The sequence below is a fragment of the Crinia signifera genome, chromosome 1, assembly GCF_055691185.1.
Source record: "Crinia signifera chromosome 1, ASM5569118v1, whole genome shotgun sequence".
Taxonomy (NCBI): domain Eukaryota; kingdom Metazoa; phylum Chordata; class Amphibia; order Anura; family Myobatrachidae; genus Crinia; species Crinia signifera.
Genome location: NC_139217.1, coordinates 115,940,929 through 115,962,834, shown reverse-complemented (window position 1 = coordinate 115,962,834; position 21,906 = coordinate 115,940,929). Strand labels below are relative to the sequence as shown.

General features: G+C 43.3%; 1 long non-coding RNA gene across 1 annotated transcript in view; it reads left to right on the top strand.

Annotated features, from left to right (window-relative positions):
* The first annotated feature begins 4,612 nt into the window (after positions 1-4,612).
* Positions 4,613-21,906, top strand: part of LOC146026371 (uncharacterized) — a 47,504-nt gene continuing 30,210 nt past the window's right edge. Inside the window, exons 1-2 of the long non-coding RNA XR_014454436.1 lie at positions 4,613-4,738; positions 5,215-5,384. This is a non-coding gene — a long non-coding RNA (uncharacterized LOC146026371). The remainder of the gene's footprint in view (positions 4,739-5,214; positions 5,385-21,906) is intronic.

Genomic DNA, 21,906 nt, shown 5'->3' with positions numbered 1-21,906 from the left:
TTGGACCCTTGAGCACCCACAGAATCGGCACCTATGGTAGAGGGTAACTACTATCTACTGGGCACATGACTGTGGATGGGTGCTATGATGAGTCTTTGCCAGCAGGGAAGAAAGGCTAGCTTCACTGAAGATTTTGTGAAGCCATTAAAACTCAACATAGATCTGGTGGTGACATGTTTTCTCAAAATTTGGTGTTGACTTGTGTTACAATATTATAAATAAGTTTTTTGTTAACATAATTTTCAAGAAAAACTTTAAAATATATTAGCATTACTACTTTAAATCTGTAAGCTGTAACAAAGAAAACAGAAGGCTGGATTTTTAATAATGATACGTCATGGTAACCAGTAATTTGGAATTGTAGTAGGAAGTACACAAATTCAGATGGAATTAAATTACAAGTCTCTGGTTTGTAAAATTTGCCAAAAATGAAGGCATGTAACTGTGATTACAGTATATGGGGATTAACAATCAGGTCACTACCAAATAAAAAATAAGTAACTGGTGCTCATAAAAATAAAACAGGGCTTTCATGATTTCCATAATTTTCCTAGCTAATTTAAGGGGACTCTTTGTTGTTTCAGTTTTTTTTTTTAATTGACAAATCTAAATGAAAAATAATGAATATAAAATAATAATGATATAAAACCTTCTACATTTTGTTACAGTAAGTCTGCATCCATGTACCATAAAGAGAGTTGTCGTTCTTTGACTTTTCTTCACCATAATCCCTTTCTTACTATTTGAGATCTACTGTCAGTCAGCACAGAAGTAATGGTATATGTGAAATGTTATTGATTTATGTAATGTACAGTTTATTGGCATATAATTATAAAAAAAAAAATACCCATGAATATATTACGCAGATAAATGAATGGGTGCACTCACCGGTCTTTTTGCTTGCAGACATCAATTTATTAGTACATACCACAACAGGTTTGTTCAATACATGACAGTGGGTTAACGGACAACGTTTCGATCTAGGCATAGACCTTTCTCAAGATCCCCTCTCCTGCCTTCTTCAGTACAGATGTAGCGGGATTCATCTTTGCAAGGGATGGCGATGGTGTCGCCATCGCCATCCCCTGCCCCGCCGCCATCTGTATGCCGGAAGGGGACGCGCGCACGATGCTGCCCTCGGTCGCCCGGTGCCCACACCGGGCAACCGCACCCCCCCCCCCCCCACAGTGGCCAGAGGTCCCCTTGTCGAGCGGGAGGCGGACAGTATTGCGTCCGCCTCGCCGCCCGGATACTGAGACGCGTCTCAGTCAGATAGAGGCGCCGTGTTGCTGGCGATCGCCAGCAAGGATAAGCCCCGATACATCTGTATGTCCATGAATATATTAGTGATTTAAGTAATAACATCAGTAGGAGGATCTATCGGATCTGAAAAGCGTTTAGCGCTTCTTAACCACCACCTTTTTGCCTACTATCTGGACCTGGGACCTTTGTGGATTTCGGACATTCAGTAGGAAGGCCATTGACCAGATCTAGACTGGATTGCCCTGCCGCTGAGACTGCACCGTTTCCTGCATTGCCCCGGGTTGTTGATACTGATGTGTTTTTATACCCCCCCCCCCCCCGCAATTGTAAGTGTACATCTTGATTAAAATAGATAAGTGATTATCAGTCTGCACTATCTGTTTTTTTCTTTATATTGCATGGTACCGTTTGTGGAGGAGGAGTATTCTTTTGGACATTAATTACCTATCGCCTATGGAAAGGAGTACATGGTGATATAACTTTGAGACATTTATTTAATCACTTTCAATGGTGATTGATTTGTTGAGAACCACCTGAGCGCTGGAGAACAGTTCTCTTTTTCTTTTGTACTGTTGTTGTTAGGTGTTATTGAATGGCACCTTAAGAATTGTATATCTAGCTGCTTTACGGTGTTAATATAAGCGCACCAATTCACAAAGTCACTCTATTTCCACTTGGGATCCAATAATGACCCAAGTAGTGAATTGGGAAGCAAACCCAGGATGCGCAACCAACTTCGACCCTTTCACACAAAACCAAGACCTGGGTTGCACCACCTTGCCACATCAATAACCTGTGAAACAGGTATGTATCTAACCAACAGAGTACTGAAAATCTATTTCAACAAAAGTACACATAATAATACATCTTGTCTATGTAAAAATGTAACATAATAATAAGATATCACTATCAGCTCATCTATAATTATAATACATAAATATAGTTAGATCAAAACATTGTAAAGTCTTACCATCTACAATGAAGCCAGATACACTCATCATCATATTGCCATGTTAGATGATTTGTGCGTTGCTTATACCCAGAAGAAATGAAAGTAAAAGTACATAAAAAGAAGTAACATTTAAATTATAGTTATTTACCTGCATAAAATGACCCATAAATCCTAAACCAAGGGTTTATACTGTACACAGTTACAAAGTTATAGGAACAAACCATGGCCGTCATTTATATTACACCCGAAACGGATGAGACCGCTGTGTGCACATCTCATAAAAGCATGGTGAGCTGTATCTTAATCACATCAGATCAACAGGCAATGCTGGAAAAGAAAGATATGCAAAACTTATTGAAAAGTCTTATCAGTTAAGTCTTTTCAATAAATTTTGAATATCTCTCTTTCCCAACATTGCCAGTTGATCTGATATGATTACGATAGAGCTCAGTCTGCTTTTATGAGATGTTCAGCACAGTGATATCATCTATTTCAGCTGCAACATAATTGCCGGCCGGCACTTTGATTGTAATTACTGTATAACTGCTTTATTTCAATCTTTGCACACTGTATTTTTTCTTATAAAGACAAATGTTCTGAAAAATCTGTGTTTGGATTTTTATTCTGTCCAGTGGGACTATATTAGATTATTTTTGTAGCAAAATAACTGATCTTTGCCATCTATTTAACCATCTAAATGAACTTTGTACAGTGGAAGCTGTTTGGTTCCTGAATATTCTTCATTCCTATCTCTTTATGAAAGATGTGCCATTTGGATTTTTGGAAATCAGAACACCCATGGAATTCTGACTCCTGGCTCAGAAGTACCAACCACACTCGGTTGCCAAAATGAGACAAATCACCAAGTACTTGGTGTTGGATCTCATGTGTTTAAGATTTACCCACTAAAGATGGCAGCACACACATAGGGGGTTATTCTGATTTACACGCTTGCATGTGAGCGCAATGTTTTTGAAATGCGCATGTGCTGAGTGCGTGCGGCCACAGAGAACAGACTGTTGTGGTGTGGTGTGGCCGGCTGAGGGTTACACCCATGGGAAGGCCCAGGGTTTCATGGGCGTTCCCATGAAAATGCTGGGCTTTCCCATGGAAATCGCCCAGTGACGCAGGTGCGGGTAACTGACATCACCTGATGTCAGCTGCCTGCCTAGTTCCTGTCAAGGAGAGGACGTACCAGCCGGGCAGAAGGCTTCTGGAGGACTCGCAAGGCTGTGAATTCGCAGCCTTGTGAGTCAACCAAAATAAGGCCATAGTGCAGAAGTACATCAGATTGGAGGGCAGACCTCTATGGGTCCTAGTGCCCAGTATCTATACACAATGGGGAGATTTCTAATGAAATTTAAAAGATGGGAGTTTCTATTTAAATCATATTTTTCCCTGTATCTTTTACTTCACTAATCTGGACCAGACATAAGCATTTTAATGTAAGGTTCATACTTATGATTAGTCACTCCAAATGCAGTAATATAAGACTCATTCATTCAATTTTGCAAAGTTACCAAAAGTTTCACACCTATTTTATTACTACACATTGTGAACAGTAAACAAAACGTATTTAATAAATGTATACATATGAATACATACATATGAAAGTTGAAGAGGGTGGACGTTTTGACAAGTTTTCAAAAGGAGAACCCTCTCTTTCTTACTGTGTTCTCATTAATTTGTAGCCCAGTTGGATAAGATCTTCCCCATGACTGGAATATCTTTTTTTCTGTACTGCAGAGGGTCAATATCGGCTGATTGGAGAACAGAAATGGACTCTCTGCATGTGAGTATGCCTATATGCAGAGTAGACAAACAGAGCATGAAATGATAAACCACCAGGCATACCCAGAATCTCTGTATCAGCCCACTGGGTCAAGTCCACTTTTCCTCAAACAAACATGTTTTGATACTTAATTTAGTATCATTTTCAAGGCATAATGTGTATTCTCCCCAAGCCAGCAAAATACCCCCCATCTTCTAATCCTTAATTGGTCCAGAGATTCCCAATACCAAACATGGATCGCTATCCAAGTAAGGGTGGCAGTGTTAATATCTAGTCCATTTCATATGTTTAAAGTCACTCCATAAAACCACCTTTTGGATTACTAAGCCGTTATTACTGCAATGCCTGTTCAGAACCAGAAGATGCAGTGGCGGCTTGCGTGTTCCCCTGCGTTCCACAGACGTCACTTCTGGGAGATGTCCTTCTGGTCAAGCAATTTGTTGATGCAGAGTAAATTTATCATCTTTTTCACACCCGTGGTGGTCATTTTGGAATGGATTTAATGTGGATTGCCATTTTCCCGTGGAATAGTATACAGAGCAAAGATAGAACATACAACTTCTCTGTTATTGTATGTTTCTTTTCACCATTTGGTCTAGATTGCCCAGCTCTTATGTTTGAACTAAGAGCAGAGAGGATTGCGAAACTCAAAAACTTTATGTAACACACCTGGGAATGTAATCAACATAATGGATGAAGATCTAGACAGCATTATGGCAAAGCTTGAGAAGGTACTCCTAAAGAAAAATAATGGTTGCAGGTAGTCACATTAGAAAGTACTTAGGGGGAAATGTACTAAGATGGGAGTTCTATTTCACATGGGATGATGCTATGGGCAACCAATCAGATCCCGCCCCCAGCTCTCACTGACCAGCGTGGACAGCACCCAGCACCCCTTACTCATAAATGCCGTGCAGAGCAGTGATGTTCACCTAATCTCCCAAACGGTCCTTGCCCCATGGGATACTGCGACCTGCGGGTGGGACAATGGGACATTGTGCAATTAGTGGGACTATCCTGCTGTAATCGCGACAGTTGAGAGTTATGGGAGTGTCACCACACTAGTATAGGGAAAGCACCTTGCTGCAATTCAGAGAAGAACAGAAAACCTATTGCAAAGCGCAATGGAATTTGCTGCACTATATAATAAACTGTAAATAAATAAGATACAAATAATGAAATCCAGTTTTCTGTTTCTCTTCCCAAGAATCTAAAGTGTCTGCTTCAGGAACCAATTTACCTCGTTCTGAGATGACAGGTTTTTTTCTGTGCTGCAAATTGAATAGTAGAGTATGGGGAATCGATCACTATATGGGGAAGGAGGCGGAGCAACCCCCTTCATGAATATAACAAAGCAGTGAAAAGCCCAGTTTTGAGGTAAGAGGTCTTTCACTAGTTCTTCATTTCCCTGCACATGCCTATGTGTGGGATTAAATACATAAAAACTGCACTGAAATCCCTTGCACTTCTGTCTCTCATGAAAACACATACCTGTAAATCTAGAAATAATGTAGTTCTGGAGGTGCTCCAGTTCCAGTTCAGTGGGATCATTGCTATAATGAGCCCATTACATTTATATTACTCTTGGAGATGATATTATACTTTACGTATGGCTGAGCACCAGACTTTCTGTCAAGCCCAAAGCTTTTTATATGTATTACCCTTCACAGGATTCTGCTTACATTCATTTCATTATTGAGTGGCCCTTTTTAAGTTATTTTTCAGAACATAATTGGTTTTAAATGAGAACATATTTCTGCAAAGTTCTTAAATGAATTGACTAAATGAACACAGTAGCATATAAAGATACATATCTCTAACTGAGCTCTAGACCAATAAAATTTTCCTCCATAACAAATAATGGGGCATATTTAACAACAAGTAATATTTTTGTTATCACTCATTATGCCCCATATGTACTAAGCTTCATGGGCGGATTCAGGGGGGGGCACCCGAGCACGTCATTTCAGACATAGCCCCCCGGGAACCGGAGATATCGCCAGACAAATCTAGAACGTTTTCCCTATAGGATAACATGGGACCCGATAATTCTGACCACCACTCAGTTCCGACGGCTGCCATTTTACCCCGCGGCATCACAGAAACTCGTGGTTGATCACATTTGAACCCAAGGTCCATATGGGTCAATTGGTTCCGGAGATATTGTGGGTAAACAGAGGTTTTTATTTCTGAAATGTAATTTCATGGCTGTTCATGTTCTTTGAGGGCAGATTACTCTGGACCCAAACACCCCAGTTTCATAGGACCAAAATCATTTGAAGCCTACTTAAAAGTTCTTCAATATGATACTGGTCTCATGTAAATGGGTCAGTTTGTTTCAAACATATAGCCGGTTAAATGAGATAGCCGGTTAAAGAGAGGGGAGGGGGTGGTTTTGTCTCCCTCTCACACCAGAAAATGCATGGACTATGCTGGTGTAAAAGGGGCCAACCCGGGAATGTCCCTGTATGATCCTGGGACAGTATTCCATGGTAAATCCCTGCATTTTCTGGTGTGAAAGGGGTATTATTTCAAATAGCTGAGACCTGCAGTGCTCTGAATACAGCCAGGCAGCCCCCCTCTCTGTGGCATTATGTGAATTTTGGCTCTATTGGTGTGGCATTATTTGAATTTTGGCACAATCCATGTAACATTATATGAATTTTGGTTCAATCCATGTGGCATTATGTGAATTTTGGCTCAATCCGTGTGGCATTATGTGAATTTTGGCTCAATCCGTGAGGCATTATGTGAATTTTGGCTCAATCCGTGAGGCATTATGTGAATTTTGGCTCAATCCATGTGGCATTATGTGAATTTTGGATCATTCCATTTGGCATCATGTGTAAGGGGCAAGTATAATGGGGTCTAGTATTTTGTTGCATAATGTGTAGAAATTGTATATGGTGTGGTACACTACACTCAGGGACATGCCCCCTTTTGAGTGGCCACACCCCTTTTTCTGGAGCACACCTTCAGTGCGCGCACAACTACATCCTTCACTTTTGTCGCCAAGGTGGGCCTGTGTGCTTTAAATGCCAGGGCCTATTTTTAATCCCATTCCTGCCCTCTCTCTGCTCTCCTCTCTCTTGCCGCTCCCTTAGCATGTACACTGGCACCAATAACACCCTCCCAAACCCTTTCCTATCATGGTGCCCCCCTGTATTTTTTTCCTGGATCCACCCCTGCTAAGCTTCAAAAAGAGATAAAGTGGAAAGAGATAAACATCCAGCCAATCTGCTCCTATTTTCCATGTTACAGACATTGGGGGAGATTCTCTAAACTAAAAATGCGGTAAAAAACCCAATTATCTGGGTTTTTACCGCATTTTTGGAAGCTTTAAGCATCCCCCGCCGGGTTACCGCGGCGGGGGGGCATCGCCAGAAAAATCTGGTGATGCCCCATAGAAGCCTATGGGCTTTTAAAGTGATCCCCCGACGCCCTGCACCGACCCACCGCCGCCCCGCACCGACCCCCCCTCACCTGTGTCCTGGTAGCACAGAGCTGTGCTGCCCAGAACTGTGACCTCCTCCTCCCTGCACTATGATCCTCTTCCGGGTGCAGGGAGGAGGAGAGCCAGCCCCCCCACTGCAGCAGCACAGTGCATGGTAAGGGAGGGAGGGGGGAGCCGCCGGGTCCCGGTGGGACCGCTGACTCACCGCAAAGGACAGCTCTTAACGCAAGTGCTGTCCTTTGCCATAAATATCGCATATGTTACAGTAGCCGGCGATAGGGGGCAGTAAGGGGGCAGGGATGTTAGAGCATCCCCCCAGTGTTTGAAAAATTACCGTTAGCAGCTGATAAATAATATAGGTACACTAATCTAATTAGTTATTCAATTAGACCCCCTAATATATACATGAAATAAAATTACCCCCATAAGATAATTATTAAGGGTTTTTCTACCACCATGGCTTATTCAATACATAAATGTATTGCGACTCCTTGCATTTTGATTAACCTTCCACTGGTTTTGGAGCTGGGTAAAATCAGCAGTGCTTTGGTTATTTCCAAATGCTACACATTGGCAAGAATCACTTTTCAAGACACTTAATAGTATCCCAGAGGTTTGGGTATCAAAAACGCCTGTAATGTGCTGTGGCTCAACACACCACAAAAACCGCCCTTTAGTAAATGACCCCGCAAAAGGGAAATTGCAAACCTGGCTCCAGAGCATACAAGCCTAACCTCCTGGAGAGGAGAGTAGATGACTCTCCCGCAAAACTGCCCACTTCCTTCTGAAGCAATAAAACTACTGCAATTGTGTATGTGTGTGTGTGTGTGGGGGGGGGGGGGGGCTATAATTATGAAAATAATGTCACTAAGTCCCACCCTCTCTGCAGACCCACGAACCACTGAATTTTACCTGAGGTCAGGGCTTAAAGTGGTCATTGAGAGGTGGTGGAACTCCTTTCCCCTGACATCAACCACCCCCCCCCCCCTCCCAATTTAGGCAAACTTGAGCCAGTGCCAGGGTTTTTGGCACCACCTGCAACTATAAGTTTATGTCCTACCTCCCCTTCTTTATGAAGGGACAGTGGTCATACAATTGTACCCACAATTTAAATGATTTCACACAGTAGCACAATCGCATACACATTACACCACATGCAATGCCCCTTACTCACTGTTCATGTTACGCTGCACAGTAGTACTCTTTATACATGTATGCAACACAGTAGCTTTGCTTATACACAATGCCCATAGTAGTACAGCTCCTTACACATAATGCCCACAGCAAAAGTACCATGTGACAGCTTGAAATCTCATATGCTGTGCCAGAGAAGAAAGCTGCTGGGACAGTCTTTTCTGTTGGAATTACTGTGCAGGTCTGTGCTGGAGGTGGAAGTAGTTGCCCCTACCATTAGAGGTGGTGGAACTCAGTTCCCCCTACCATTAGAGGTGGTGGAACTCAGTTCCCCCCAGTTCCCCCTCACTTTAACCCCTGCCTGAGGTAGGGGCAGGGCCTAATGGTGTGGCACCCAGTCCTGCCCCCAAAGTGGCATCTCCTCTCCAGGCATCTCCCTTGAGGAGGCTGAAGAAGTATGTACATGTGTGTGTGACTGCATATATGTATGTGTATCGGTGTTTGACTATGTATGTGTATATGTACAGTATGTGACAGTGTGTATGTGTGTGTGTGTGTGTTTGTGTGTGTGTATGACTGTATGTTTGCATGTGTCTGTAAATGTATGCAAACCAGAATTGAAAGAATGGTGCTATCTGTGATTACTGGCATGATGTCCCTGTGTCTCTTCTACGTGTGGCCCCTGTTCTCCTGTCACTTTCTACAGATCTGTGGGACATGTGTACTAGCATGACATCCGGTGTCAGCTGACTTCTGGACACCTATCCGCTAAACTCAGCAATGATCACATGATACAGGTAAACTCAGGTAATGTCACTTCCTGGTCCTGTCCAAAATGCTGCAGCGGTGAATTAGCAGCCACCTTGGGGAATATAAGCAGGGCTCCCAGAATCCACCAGTGCCTTGAACAATCTGTTCCTGTAATTACCTCCAGTGTCAGCTTCAGGGCCATCATGCATGGGCTTACTGGAGAGCTGCCCTAGGGCCCTTGGCCTTCAGCCAAACATTTAATGGCTTTAGGCGTGGTAATTGCTGGATGGGTGATGGCAGGAGGACACTGCAGGAAGTTATGATTTTTTCAACTTTAGTAGGGGCCCCAGTGCATTGCTTTGCCCAGGCCCCACAATGCCATTAAGACAGCCCTGGTCAGCTTCCAAGGCTCCAGGCTTGTTTTACTGCTTTCCGGATACCTGTGTCTTGCTACTTCACCGGCTACCTGATTATCATCTGCTGAAAGAACTACTGCTGCTGAATACCAACTCCAACCTGCTTCTTGTAGTTTCTGTTGCTCAGCCCAGGAGTATTCTGCACAGGATCCAGCCACCTTTGGTTCCCAGACCAAACTCTACCATCATGGACACCCAGACCGAACTCTACTACCATCGGCACCCAAACTGAATCTAGCTACTAATGGTTCCTATGCCAACTCCAGCTATTATCAGTTCCCAGACTGATTAGGTCACCATTGGTTCCCAGACTGATTAGTTCACTATCAGTTCCCAGGACTATCTCTCTGCACTTTCTAGAACCACCATTGATTACGATATCGGTGAACCAATAACACGCAAGTTCTTCAAGTAATGTAGCTCTGTACTTCTCAGTATCCAGGACCAACACAACTTAACACAGAGAGACCAAGGCAGAGGACGACCTTCTCTTCAGGCACAGCAAAGTCTAAATCCCCATGAGGGGTTCCCGGGCAAAGACACTGGCAAATTAAACTCCACTGTCCTGGGTATCTGCCAACTTCCTGCAATAAATAATTCAACTTTAAAAAGTAATTCATACAATTGTATACATTTTTATTATAATAATAAGAAGAAGAAGAAGAAGCATCATTAGCTGATGTGGATGCCATCACCAGTATTTATAGGGATAGACGCATAAAATGAAAGTGCAAGTATCCTAGGAGTCTATAATAATTACCCATTGTGATTGTATGGACAACTAAATTGACCACAAACCATTTTTACCGCTCAGGGGTATTAAAACAGCAATATAACCACTGAATTTGCATTCCATGCAGCCAACCCTACAGACTGATATCTAGAGGACACCCCAGATAAAGGTTTAGAAATAACTTCTATTAATAAATATAAGCGGTAGTCAAACTGTAATCAAACTGGATTATCATACTGTTCACTGCATGCTAAACACGGATTGTGATCAAAAACTTTACAAAGGATCACCCAGCAATATCACTGAAGGTAGATTCTGACAGAAAAGTCAGCCTAGGAAAATCTATATTATATAATATAAAATAAAATTGAACTTTTCTGTTGTTAAGTTGGATCGAAGAGCCTTTCCATAATTATCATGATCTTTTTGTGGATTGAACCTACCATTTCAAACGGCGCCTGTTTCACATCGAGTATATAAATAATACAGTATGGTAATAAATTGATTTAGATCCTGAACTCTGCATGCCATCTGCAATCATTTGCGACCTACACATTTTTTATTGACATAACAATTATCTTCTCTTCACTATAATTGAGGCAGATTAATGTGCTAAAAACATAACAGTGTTATACATCTTTTATACTCTGCTTCTGCAGCCTGCCTAAATCATTCTAATTATTTTAATATGCGTCAAGGAAACGTGGACAAAACATGAACTCTGATGGACCAGGGTTATATGAATGAATCATGATCAGTGTATCTAAGGATAACTTGAATAAGTATAAAATTGAAAAGAGTAACATACAGAGTATATAAATAAGGAAAACAGGAAACAATGACTTACAGTTGAATACAATAGAGGACAAATACAGGGTACTTAAACATAGCTGCTTCAGCAGAAGACACTTATGCTGGCCACACATCAGACCAACTTTCCTCCAACCATCCAACTAGTTGGTTGGTTGGACTGAAAATCTGGTAATGTATAGGGGCAAATGCCAATAAGCAAATTGCTCACAAACTCAGGAGAATGGACAAAAACATTCAGTGAAATTGTTTAACTCAAATAGGTCCAACTACAGTACATTGTCTGAGTGACAGTTGTTGTCCATTTTCCGATTTAGGAACAAATGACTTAATTACAAACTACATTTGCTCCCATCCAGTACCAGGTTTTTATTCCATCCAACCAACTAGTTGGATGGTTGGAGGAAAGTTGGTCTGATGTGTGGCCAACATAAGGGGGGTATTCAGACCTGATCGCAAAGCAAATATTAGCAAATGGACTCTCTTAGCAAATTGAACCCTCTTGGTTCAATATGATCTCTTAAAATGCACATTCTTATTCTCCACCTGGGAGCTACAAAAATACTATGTAAGGGGTTTATTTACTATGATTCTACTGATGATGGAATGTTACCCATAGCAACCAATCAGAATCTAGTACTTATGTAATATCTGGGCTCCCTTTTTTCTTATGAGACCACGTCCCCTCGCGGGGCTCGCTACACTCGCCACGCTTCGGGCATGGTGGCTCGCTGTATAAAATCAAATCCATGCGTAGTTGGATAGTAGGGGTATGAAAAAATGGGGTGCATTTAACATGGGAGTCCAGATAATACATAAGTACCCAGAATCTTCTTATTTATTTAGCACCTTCTAGAAGATAATATAATCTGATTGATTGATTTAATAGAACTCACATCTTATTGCACTGAACAGTTTAATTTGCAATATCTGTACATCTGTATGCAACTGAGACTGAATCTATGTACAGTACGAAAGTCTCTGATGCAGCAGCCATGGCTTTTCCTCAAGCCGTTTTATGGGGCTTTATCTATGATTTTGTACATGTATACAACTACTATATCTCTATAGGGCAAATGTAATAAGTATGTTGGAGAGATTAAAAGTGATAAAATGTAGAGTGATAAACAGCCAACCAATCAGCTCCTAAGGGGGAAATTTACTAAAGGAAATTTGTAAAAAATAGGTGTAAAAATAGGTGTATTTGTATCCAGAAATACACTTATTTTTGACATTTTCTATCCCGAAAATACGGCAATTCGTATTGATAGCACATCAATACGAATTGCCGTATTTTCGGGATAGTAAATGTCAAAAATAAGTGTATTTCTGGATACAAATACACCTATTTTTATACCTATTTTTTACAAATTTCCTTTAGTAAATTTCCCCCTAAATGTCAATTTTCAAACAAAGTCCGTGACATGGCAGTTAAGAGCTAAATGCCTGGTGGTTTATCACTCTCATTTTATCACGTTTCAAGCTTAGTACATCTTCCCATCTGAAAGCTAAACATGTAAAGAAATAAAGTACCAGCCAATCAGCTCTTAACTGGCATATTTCAGGCTGTGTTTCAAAAATGATAGTTAGGAGTAGGCTGGGTGTCACTATGGCGGTGATTCACATTCACTGCTTACAGAGCAGTCCGATGCCACCCGCCGGGCTAATGGACTCAAGCTCCCCTTCCCTGTGCATCCGCATGTGAATGGATGGCTATGCTCACACAACCATTTGCATGCGAGTGTATCGGGGGGAAAAAATCATTTGATCTTCGTTGACGATTGAATGATTGTTCCACCCGTTCGCAAATAAAGTCAGTCTAGGCTGAAATTTATTTATGAGTCCTCTGACGTCAGCCGCTCACCCCGAGCAGGCTTCGGCATGCCTGCGTTCACATCTGGATGCCCAGCATGTTTCTGGGAACACCCACCGTTTTTGTGAGAACGCCCAGGAAACGCTGTGTGCAAAGGCCTCGGCGCATGTGATACACACTGCGGGTCTGCGCGTGCGTAATTTCACCGATACACAAGCGCAGATCCGCAACATCGGTCCCCGGACCAAATTCAGCTCTTTATCTTTGTCCACTTTATCATTCTCAAAAGTTTAGTATATAGATCTCTATGTCTATTAAATACCTATAAATATGCAAATACCTCCTAAAAGACAGAGCATTTGCTCGCCTTCACATTCATCCAGCTCAAAAAATGAAGGCATACAGTCAGTTTTGTGAGCAAATACCTGAATGTCAGTATCTCCAATACAGTACACTATGTATAAAAATAAAAATGAAAGTGAGGCAACAGCTGTTCCTAAGTTGTTTTTTTAATTGGAAAAACAGAATCACATCCATCTTCTAGCAATCTATGCAATCACAATTCCTTGTTATGCAGCAGATTTATCGAAGATGAATCAATGAAAAATGCAATGGATATATACCGTTGGAACAGATGGTAAACAATTTTACTGCAACTATAAACAATATTATAGAAACATCATAATTGCTTCATAATAATGAATATTGTATTTGGTCTTTTTAATACATAGCGTAATATGTGCATGTATAATGTCACCTATAAGCAACCAATCAGATCTCATGTCTATAGAGAGGAATAGAGCAATAATGTGTAATGCAGTAATGCCAATATCAATCTTAACATATTTCCAGACACACTTTGCTCTGCAGTTAATCTTTGTGTTTCACCCGTGATAACGCTTAGATATGATTGATAACGATTAGATATGATTGATAACACAGTTTTCATTTAACCCTTTAATGTAACGCTAAAATGAATTCACTCAACACCAAAATATAAAAAAATGCTTTACTTGAAGAGTAATGAAAGATAATAAAAGATAACTTGATTACATGTATTGCAAAGGCCAAAGCACACTAAAAGATATAATATTAATGGACTAATTCCTTAATAAAAAACCTTAACCCAAGAACAGAAGACGGGGACAGAATCAGCCAGTACCTCAGGGATAATTACCTGCACCTCCAGCTCCAAACACGTATCTTCCGAACTGCTTCCTCAATCGCTTAGCTACTCCCTCTTTGTGCCCAATATTTATACTTTATCCAGCTCAGTTACTTCATTATTCATATGGGCTAAAATGTGATTGGACACGTCAGTATTAAATTAATTATATTAATGATATTATAATCAGTCACATCATTCTGGAACTGGTAAGTAGGAAGAGAAATGTCGAGGTCTCTTTGACCTGGAGGCCTTGGGGTCTACGCATGCATACCCCGTTATCTGGTTAGTTCTCATTACTTGTAGACAAAACTGTGCAGACTGACTGTCTGCCCTTGTCTTCTGTTACATCAATATTGCATTCTTAGACCCAGAAAACCAAAACATTTATTCATAAGAAATTACTTCTTTCAGCAGTATTCTGGCTCCCTACGCCATTTTGTAATACATTATGCAAGCCATAACTGACAAGATGGTTTCTGCTTCTGACAAACACATGCTGCTTAGCGCAAAGGGAAGGCCTCATACGCCGTGGCTAGTATCCTGTGCAACAAGCTAACGCCACCTGCAGCAATAAATAACAATATTTGAGACAACAGAGTATAACAAAAGCATATAATTATTGATGCGTTATTTCTGTTTTAACACCCGCAATGCTACCCCTAAAGACTATGGAACACTTCAGTTCATACTGTATCATAACAAGTTTACCCACTTTAATTACACTTTTATTTTGCATTTGGAATACCGATGTTTAATAAATAATAACATTTTAGTCAGCATGGTAAGAATTGCAGTAAAACAACAGCTGTGTTATGCCGCTGGGTGGTGATTGTTATTTATTTATTTTTATTGTTAATTTTTATGTTTTTGTTCAAGTGCGGCTCATCCTTCTTGTTTAAATATTTTAGTTTATACTTACTTACTTACTTAGTGATCTTATGGGGCCTACACATGGAGAGATGTGCTGCTGAGCGTTCTGAGCAATGCTAGATTGCTCAGCATCGCTCAGCACACAGCACTGCATAGCGGTGTGCCGCTGAGCGATCTATCAGGGACAGTGTTCTCTGGTGAGAACGCTGGCCCTGACACCAGCGATAATAGAGTTATCCAGCATGCTGGATATTAATCGCCGGACGATAACGACGCGTGGGGCCGCACATCACTATGGTCCCTACACACACAGTGATGTAGGGCCATTTTCTGAGCGATTTAGTTAAATTTAGTAATTTGGCTCCTAAAATGGTCTGAAATCGCTATGTGTAGGCCCCATTAGTTAGTTAAGCACTGCTGATAAATATTTTATTGTATTGGGAGGGTTTGCAGAACAACTATGTACATCAGCAGCAACATAATGCTGAAAATAATGAAAAATGAATGAAAGATCATGAACTATGTATGACATTTATTTATGTAAAATATGTACTAAGTACAGATGGAGCCGCTCTCTCCCTCCCTGGCAGCGCACCAGATTTCAGTATCCGGCGGCTGCTGGCGAAGGGCAGGCATGGACACCTCTCAAAAACGTCATCTTCAATACAACCACCATTGGTGACTCAACATCGACCAACTGTTATCCTTGGTGTACTTTCCTCCTCTGCCTGTGTTATGATATTCTGGTAAGCTGCTACTACTACTTGGAAAAATACAAAACTGTGCAGGGTTGGAGTACTAGTAAAACAATACGGATTTATTACCAAAAGATATAAGGCAAATTACATAATAAGCTATACAGCTAATAGGTGGCCACACTATTATAAAAACATAAACCAAAACGGTAAAATATAAGTGTTAAAACGACAATTAAAGCATAAATATTAGCATAATAGGTAGAGAGCCAGTTGGTGATGACAGAATAACCTGTGGTTTAGTAGCTTATATTAACTGCTTAGTTGCTTTTGGTTACCAGAGAAAATTCTAGGCAGTTCTGTAGGGATGGCACATTTATCCTTATATAGCTTATATTATGATTAGTGGGTTACGGCAGGTAGATATTGATAATGAGCCATATGGTTACCTCGCTGTGAGTTTATTTTGGATTCATGTCTGGCCAGACAGAAAATAAAAAGGTACCTTGCAGCATTAAAAGATGAAGATGTTCTCTTGTGCCTCCCAGTTGCTGACGCTGATTGTCTTTAGGGCAACTTTATCGGGAGTGATACACCAATAGATGTGTGAATTTCTGCAGGGTACAAGATATGGATCCTATAATGCATATAGGAGATGGATGACTGTGGGGTAGGTTTATTAAGCTCTAGAGATGGCCAAAACGGGTCACTAAAAAGAGCTGGGATCGAGTGGCCAATCCGTAAAAAGATCCAGATCTTTTAGACGGGTCATCAACTTGCTTTGAAAAAAGGGTTAATTTCATAATAACGAAGCATAAAATCTCGCGAGAGGTCGGTAGCTCTTGCGAGATTTCCCCATGTACTTGAATTCCTACACAACCATTGGGCGGGTGGATGGGCCATACACAATAAAAATCAAAGAAAAGAATGACGGCTCACCTTTTTGGGATCGGTGGCTCACTCTTTTAAGTGATCCTTCCAAAGGATCTGCTTCGGGCGTGAACGTCCCATCTCTATTAAGCTCGGTGAAGTGATAAAGGGTGACATTTAATAGGATGCGATTTTTTTCGCACTTTTTTTTTAAACCAGGTCCGGCTCAGTGAGCCCGGGGCTGGTTATGGTCAGGAGGGGGGACCCCACGCCGTTTAAAAAAAACAAAACCTTTAACACATTTTTTAACAAAGGACCATGCACAGATCTCAATGATCTGTGCAGGGTTCTGGCCAATTTGCATATCAGAACCTGGTCTAAATGTTTGGCGATTTTTAGACACATTTTCCTGAATTTGCATCTAATTAAATATGCAAATTGTATACTTTTCAATGGGAAAACATCTGGATGCGAGTTCCGGCGTGACAAAAAATCGCACTTTCAGAAAGTGCGATTTTGTGGCAAATTTTCGCATCTCATTAAATATCACCCATCGTGTCTGGTATTTATCACCGGCCAATCGGATCCTAACTGTCATTTTTCAAACCAAGCCTGTAACCACAGTTAGGAGGTGATTGGCCCGGTGATAAAAAACAGACACATTGGGGGAAATTTACCAATATGAAAAACCTAGTTTTTCGTATTGGTATTTCCCCTCCGACTGCATACGACTGTTTTAGTCGTATGCAAAGTCGTGTTCCGGAGGGGAAATTACAAAGCAGTCAGATACGACTGCTTTGTAACCCTCCGATGGTGTAACAATTCGTATTAGCGGCCGTATATACGGCTGCTAATACGAATTATTTCTAGCAGTCTGCACGGATCAGTCAGATCCGTGCAGGCTGCAGTGTATAAAAAAAATAGAAAAATAAATAAATATTTAAAAAAAAAACGGCGTGGGGTCCCCCCCACAGCCGAAACCAGCACCAGGCTGACAGAGCCTGGAGCCGGTAATTAAAAATCAGGGAACCCGACAAATAGGGGTTCCCTGATTTTTAACAACCAGCACCAGGCTCCTGCATGGGGCTGGTTCCCAAAATACGGGGGACAAAATGACTAGGGGTCCCCCGTATTTTAAGAACCAGCCCCAGGCAAAACCAGCCAGCAGGGTAATGCCACAGCCGGGGGGAGACTTTTTATGCAAGTCCCCCCGGCCAAAGCATTCATCCCTACCGACCAGTCAGCCTGGCCAGGGGCCCTGGGGGAGTGGGGTCCCCCCCCCTCCAGGACTTACCTGACCAGGCTGAAGCCTGGTACTGTCCCCGATGCCCCTGGGCGGTGGGCATCGGGCTGATTATGGTGTAAAAAAAAAGATAAAACTATTGTTTTTTACTGTGGCACTACAAGTGCCAGCAAGCCTCCCCAGCAAGCTGGGACTTGGAGAACCACAAGTCCCAGCCTGCTGGGCATTAAAGGGCCCGCTGGCACTTGTAGTTCCACAGTTAAAAAAATAGTGCACAAAACACACTGACACACATTTGAAATAAAAGTTTAATACACACATCACAAACACACTGATACTTACCTATCTTGATCCCGTCGGTAGGTCGCTGGCTCCGGTGTCGGCGGCTCCGGTGTCGGCGGCTCCAGTGTCGGCGGCTCCGGGTCGGCGGCTCCGAGGTCGGCGTCCTGTCTGAAGAAAATCCATGTTGGACCTGTGGAAGTAAATCCTACTCACCAGGTCCTCCATGGATGGTCTTCTGTCTTCTCTCTTCTTTTCCAGGACTTTATTCTTTCTCTTCTGCCCTCTGTCTTCTTCTTTGTTTACGCTGCCGGCTGTCGGGACTTTCAGAGCTGGAGAGATGTTGCCTCCTCGACGTCTGGACTAAGAATAAATTCTAGCCAATCAGGAGCCGACTTTACTGGCTCCTGATTGTCCACTAGGCGGCTCCTGATTGGCTAGAATTCATTCTTAGTCCAGACGTCGAGGAGGCAACATCTCTCCAGCTCTGAAAGTCCCGTAAGCTGCCGGCAGCGTAAACAAAGAAGAAGACAGAAGAGAAAGAATAAAGTCCTGGAAAAGAAGAGAGAAGACAGAAGACCATCCATGGAGGACCTGGTGAGTAGGATTTACTTCCACAGGTCCAACATGGATTTTCTTCAGACAGGACGCCGACCTCGGAGCCGCCGACACTGGAGCCGCCGACACCGGAGCCGCCGACACCGGAGCCAGAGACCTACCGACGGGATCAAGATAGGTAAGTATCAGTGTGTTTGTGATGTGTGTATTAAACTTTTAGGTACTTGTTTCCTATCTGGGCGCCCGCTAAGTTAATTGCGCACCATGCTATTCTCCGTAGAGAAATCTGATCGCATCGCATCGTACACACACACGATATTGAACGATGCGATGCGATCCGATTCGATTTCCCATAGGAAACCATGTTAAATGGATCAATTTACCCAAATCAGCATAGGGAAGAATGGTAAATGGGCCAGAAACCCCCAAAAAAAACACTGAGCAGTGGAATGTCCCCCCAAAAGTAGTTGACGCCACCCCGCCATCAACGTGAACCCGAAGCGTGGCGAGCGGCGGCGGTACGCGTCCTCCGACCTTTTCATGCCCTACTATCCACTAGGGCGTGGAGTGAGAATAGAATAGTGTGGCGAGCCACCGAGCCCGAAGCGTGGCGAGCGGACGCGGATACCTTCACAGGTAAACGCGTCCCTTCGCGGGCTTCCCAGGTGTCCACGTCGCCATGGACACCTGGGAAGCCCGCGAGGGGACGCGTATAACTGTGAAGGTATCCGCGTCCCCTCGCGGGGCTCGCTGCGCTCGCCACGCTTCGGGCTCGGTGGCTCGCTGCGCTCGCCACACTATTCTATTCTCACTCCACGCCCTAGTGGATAGTAGGGCATGAAAAGGTCGGAGGACGCGTACCGCCGCCCCTCGCGGGCTCGCTGCGCTCGCCACGCTTCGGGTTCACGTTGATGGCGGGGTGGCGTCAACTACTTTTGGGGGGACATTTCAATGTTCAGGGGTGTTTTTGGCCCATTTACTATTGTTCCTATGATAATTTGGCTAAATTTAGCCATTTCACATTGTTTCCTATGGGAAATCGAATCGGATCGCATCGCATCGTTCAATATCGTGTATGTGTACGATGCGATGCGATCCGATTTCATTACGGTGCCGTACGTAGAAAACCTGGGCGCCCAGATAGGAAACAAGTACCAACTTTTATTTCAAATGTGTGTCAGTGTGTTTTGTGCACTATTTTTTTAACTGTGGAACTACAAGTGCCAGTGGGCCCTTTAATGCCCAGCAGGCTGGGACTTGTGGTTCTCCAAGTCCCAGCTTGCTGGGGAGGCTTGCTGGCACTTGTAGTGCCACTGTAAAAAACAATAGTTTTATCTTTTTTTTTACACCATAATCAGCCCGATGCCCACCGCCCAGGGGCAACGGGGACAGTACCAGGCTTCAGCCTGGTCAGGTAAGTCCAGGAGGGGGGGACCCCTTCATTGGGGGGGTCCCCACTCCCCCAGGGCCCCTGGCCAGGCTGACTGGTCGGTAGGGTTAATGTTTTGGCCGCGGGACCTTATATTATAAGTGTCCCCCGGCTGTGACATTACCCTGCTGGCTGGTTGTGCCTGGGGCTGGTTCTTAAAATACGGGGGACCCCTAGTCATTTTGTCCCCCGTATTTTGGGAACCAGCCCCGGACCTGGAGCCTGGGGCTGGTTGTTAAAAATCGGGGAACCCCTATTTGTCGGGTTCCCTGATTTTTAATTACCGGCCCGGCTCCTTCAGCCTGGTGCTGGTTACAGCTGTGGGGGGGACCCCACGCCAGGTTTTTTTTTTTATTTATTTAATTTTTCTATTTTTTTACACTGAAGCCTGCACGGATCTGACTGATCCGTGCAGGCTTAAAGCAAATAGAACAGGAAAATGGTGTTCTATTTTCCTGTCGTATTTGCATGCCTGTTTTACACCACTAAGCAGCCGTATTATCAGTACGGCTGCTTAGTACATCAGGAACCACCATTCTTTTGAATGGTGATTTCTGTCGTATCCTATCGATGGTGTAGGACATTCATATTTGTAAATACAAATACGAATGTTCCATCTTTAGGACTACGAATTGTTGTATTTTTGGGATTGTAAATCCCGAAAATACAAGTTCGTAAAAAAAAGGTGTATTTCTCCCTACGAATACACCTTTTTTCTACGAATCCATTTTGGTAAATGTCCCCCATTATCACTTCACCGAGCTTAATAAATCTGCCTCTGTGTCTCCATTCTGAGGTGTCGACCTAAGCCCATGTCAACATTCAGTGGTCAGCCCAATGCATGTCGACTTGGCGTAACTATCAAAATTGTGCCCCCCCCACCAAAAATATCAGCAGTGCCCCCCCAGTAAAGTTAACAACCCCCCCCCCCCAACACTCTGCCTCCCAAGCCCTCTGTGCCATACCCTCTGCTGTGCTTCCGTTTCAGGGACCCACAGATGGTCTGCGGTCCCGGCTGGCTCCCCTACTGGCTTCTGCTGGTATGAAAACAGAGCATCACAAAATGTCCACCCCCATACAGGAGGCAGTTTCAGAGACCTGTCTGCTGTATGGGGTCGGACATTTTATGATGGTCCATTTTCATTTCAGCAGAAGCCAGGAGGGGAGCCGGGACCACTGCGCAGACAGGTAAATCTGCAGGTCCCGGCCGCAGCACAGACGGATTCAGTACTGAATCCCGGCGGTCGGGATCCCGGCGTTCAGAATCCCGACGCCGGAATCCCGACAGCCGAAATGCCGACAAGGGGGGGACGTGGATCGCCCCCCCTTGCGGGCTCGCTGCGCTCGCCACGCAGCGGGCCCGGTGCCTCGCTACGCTCGGCACACTAATTTATTCTCCCTCCAGGGGTGTCATGGACACCCACGGAGGGAGAATGTGTCGGTATTTCGGCGGTCGGGATTCTGAACGCCGGGATCCCGACCGCCGGGATATTAACTGCATCCCGCACAGACACCGCAGTGGCATTACAATAGCCCCGCAGACCCCCGGCGCCCACACTTACACAGCGCCTCCCCGCTACGGCAGGGTCAACGGGGCTATTGTTATGCCACTGTCCCTACCACATGTACACACACACATTTGTTCACTATTGTAATATTTTCATGTGATTTTGTGAG